The following is a 4,526-nucleotide window of genomic DNA, read 5'->3' as shown; positions in this document are numbered from 1 at the left end:
TTATCACTGCCATGGCTACTCCAATACCTTCTTTCCATCTTTCTTACCATAGAAATTATTGTCTATCATCTTCGAGTAATGTAACCACCATTGCTCTAAACTTGCCAATTTGAAAAGGCCACTACCTCCTTACAGCTTTGCTTAAGCTTCCATGCTTTTGCTTCTTCTTTATTTGTTCTACCCTTGTGAACACCATGGCCAGAGCTTCAAGGTCAAATGCTATTGCTGATATAGCACACATTTTTACCTTACTTTGCCATGTTGACTATCTCCAGTCCTTCCTTGATTGATTCATTTTGCTAGTTCTTCTCTGCCCTTTCATTGCTCCAAAGGGGCTCCGTTATTTATGCCTTTGTTGAAGCGTGTAGAATCAGTCCTCTTCTCTCAATCATGCAACTACTTCTTCATGCGGTGCTCTTAAAGGCTATGATGCTTGTTGCTTTGCACTCTTTATTGTATGCTACTTTACACTTGCCTTGTCTTACGAGTTTTCTACTTGTCCAGGCTGCCCATGCTTCCACAACTTTCTCCATGTTATATACAATTGTAATTATTACATATCTTGGAATTTTGCCTCAAAAAACCAAACCTTCATTAAGAGGTTCACAAACCCATCAATATGGCCATCGCGAACTCCCATAGACAACCATGTTTCCATTTATGCATGCTTAATCTTCAAGGATGCTTTCATAAAGCTTCTCAACACATAATCCATAGGTGCAAAATCAATTATGAAAGCCTTCAAAGTTCTCCACCAAACTTCACCCATCTTCCATGAGCCATGTCCCAATTGACATGCTTCATTGTGGACTGCAATCAATCCATCACCACTTGCCCGTCATTGCTTGCAAGCATGCACCTCCGCACATGCTCCTTGTCATAATTAAGAATTCAAAGAATGATTCCACATTCCTTTTCATGAGCAACCCTTCACAAAAGCATTCTCCCATGATCAATAACCAAAAATTGAGGCAAAAATGTAATAAATTACCTCCATGTTGTCTCCTTGGCAGCTTTTGATGATAATGTAGACTCCAAAGGTCTTCATATTGCTGAAATCTCCATTTTTAACTTTTTAGGCAACTTCATGATCTCTCCAATCACCAATAACATAATCTCTCTCCAAATGAAATACTAATGATAATGAGTGTGCTTAATTTATTCATAGTAAAAGATGCAAAATCATACAATATGCCTAATTCAATGAACTCTCACAAAAACAAGAAAACTATATATAAATATGCACCATGATCAAGAGCTTAACTTGGCTCTCATACCATGTTGAGAATCATACTATAGGATTAATCATGGTGATTAACAATATAGATTAAGCATAAACACTAAGGTGGGTTATACCACACCAAAAACTCCATAAGAGAGTAGCACACTCAATAATAAATTCTATTGCATTTCACAATGAACCATACAATGAGGCTTCTAATATAGATAGCCCTCATCTCACTTTACATGTGTGCATCCATGTGGCACACTCTTTTGGTAACACTCACACACTATACAATATCATATGTGGCATTCTTATCTTTTCACAATATCTTGCACCTCTTAGGTGCGTTCACATACTCAAGCTCAAGATTCACTCTGACACATTTTACATTGCACATTTCAATAGTTTGCACAATAGGCAAAGGCATAGGACGCATTCCCTGAGGGTAGGTACGCATACCCAGTACCTCATTAACCTTTGAGATCATTTTCGAATGCCTAGCAACATGCATGATCAGTTCTGGCAGAGGTAACCCACCATTGTGTCAAGGTTAAGTGTCACGTGCACACCTGTGCCATGGCTAATCTTTGGCATGAACATTCTTAATCCCTGAATTAGGTAGTAGTTTAGCATCATCAATAGCATCAAAAACATCAGCATCACTATTAGCTTCAGCATTATCATCATTCTCAGGAACATCATCATGAAGGGTCTAGGACCCAAGTTGATTGCCATCAAAGGCAACCAGCCTACAACCGGCAACATCATCATCATGAAGGGTCTAGGACCCAAGTCGATTGCCATCAAAGGCAACCAGCCTACAACCAACAGCCATCAAGGGGGGGTCCTAGGTAGCAGGAAACTAAGCCTAGGTAGTGGCCAATTAATGGGATAGCATGTACCATAAAGCACAACATTTTAAGGGATTTTATGGGAATATTTCATGTCCAGAGCAGTAGGTTGATAGCTATCTACTGGCTAACCTATACCTCTCAACATATATATAAGCATAATTCAAAATTCAGCATTCCATGAAGTGTTCATTCACTCATTCATCATTAGCATCCGTCTAAGTCATGTAGAAAGGGGCCAGGGTCAACCCTATGGGGCTAACCATAGGCCTGAGTCATGTACAGGCATCAAAGTAACCTTTTTCTACCATATAAATAAAAGAAAACCCTGACACCCAATCTCTCTTCTTCTCTCTCCTCTGTGTTAATTATGTTTAATTAGCATCAATGTTCTTAATCAAGCTTATGAATGTGGATCAATATAGCAAGCATGCTAACTTGGTAAGCATGCTAAACATGCTTTCCCACATGAAAAGCATGTCAGTGCAAGGCTATTAGATGTTAAACATTTATATGTATGGGGACTGACCAAGACTGCAAGAATTGCAGGTTGTAGGTATTATGTTACATTCATTGATAAATATACTAAGAAAGTGTGGGTTTACTTCATGAAGGAGAAAAGTGAGGTGTTTGCTCACTTTCAAAGATTTAAAGTCTTGGTCAAGAAGGCAAAATGCATGCAAATAAAATGCCTCAAATCAGATGCTGGGGGAGAGTATTTCTCCAATGAGTTCAGCAATTTCTTGGGAAAGCAAGGAATCAAGAGACAATTTACATGCAAATTCACTCTGCAATAGAACGATGTTGTAGTAGAAAGAAAAAATAGGCACATTGCAGAAGTACCGTGTGTCTTCATGGGCCGAAAAGAATATGCCATATTATTTTTGGGCAAAAGGAGTAGCAACAACTACTGAGTACATTAAGAACATGACACCCACTGCTGCAGCTATTCATGTCTCAACAGAAGTTTTCAGGCATAAAAATAGAAAGAAAAAATAGGCACATTGCAGAAGTACCATGTGTCTTCATGGGCCGAAAAGAATATGCCATATTATTTTTAGGCAAAAGGAGTAGCAACAACTACTGAGTACATTAAGAACATAACACCCACTGCTGCAGCTATTTATGCCTCAACAGAAGTTTTCAGGCATAAAACCGGATGCGTCTCACTTGGAAGTGTTTGGGTGTATTACATATGTGCCTGTTCATGATGCAATAAGAACAAAGTTGGATCCAAAGATAAAGAAATGCACCTTTTTTTGTTATGCTATATAGAGAAGAAAGATTATAGATATTATAGCCCTACCACTCGTTGTTGACATATCGAGCTCAACTCTAGTTACGATAAACACTAATGACTCGCCTGGATAATAGCTTCCACACTTATGCCATTGGCAAGGTTGGTGAGATTATGGTTGATATGGAGTGGATGACAGGTTATGTGATAGCCACTTTAGAGTATTAGAGTTATGGCATAGTTATAGTGCCAGCTCATATAGTTGGGTTTACTCTATAGATCAACAATTGTATGTTGTTGTAGAAGATTACTTTCCTTTTATGTATGTACTCTTATGTTTTAGTTATATGGTAGTAGAGAAGAGAAGAAGATGTAAGAAAATTCAACCACCCATCTCTCTCTTGTGTCTTACACTCTCTTGTGTGTGTGTGTGTGTGTGTGTTTGCTTGCAAGGAACTCAAGCTCTTCCTCTCCCCCGCAGTCTCTTTATGGTAAGGGCATCATCATCTCTTTCCCTTCTTGTTGATGCGCATGACACCTCCTTAGTAGCTCTGGGAAACACATCTCCGATTGAGGAGCTGTCTTTGTAGGCTTCGAGGTGCATGTGTGGTACAGAATACTTTTTAATGCAGTTTTGCAACCAGATTCACATGCACATTTTGGTCTCTGTTCGGTCACTCTACAAGGTATTTTTGTAGTTTTGAGAAGTTTTGGTAGAGAACTGTCTCTAGTAGTTAAAATCTGGTTACTGCAATGCAGCAGTGCATTTCGAGAGTGCAGATAATGTTTGCACATGTATTGTTGATATTGGGTGTATGTACATGTACTCTGGTTAGATCTCGTGACATACAGGTTATGCTGAAGTACCACTTCTAGTGAGAAGCTGGACAATAAAAACTTCCATGCCTGGAAGTTCAAAATGACCAATTTCTTGATGGGTAAAGGATTTTAGGACTATTTCAAGGAGACAATGATGAGGAGCCTCCAAGAGTTGTCTGAAAAGAATTCCACTCTAGCATATATAAGGCATTCAAGGATTGGAATCAAGGTGTAAGGAAAGTCATGTATTAGATTTCGATCAGTGTCACAGATACAGTGACATGACACATACACAATGCCAACACTCTAGCATTTTCATGGAAGAATCTGCTGGTGCATATGTTCCAAACTAATACAAAGACAAGGAAACTACAGCTAAAACAAGAGTTGCATA

The sequence above is a fragment of the Cibotium barometz genome, chromosome 38, assembly GCF_041138505.1.
Source record: "Cibotium barometz isolate CiBa-2024 chromosome 38, ASM4113850v1, whole genome shotgun sequence".
In the NCBI taxonomy this organism is placed as follows: domain Eukaryota; kingdom Viridiplantae; phylum Streptophyta; class Polypodiopsida; order Cyatheales; family Cibotiaceae; genus Cibotium; species Cibotium barometz.
This window is presented reverse-complemented; position numbering follows the sequence as displayed.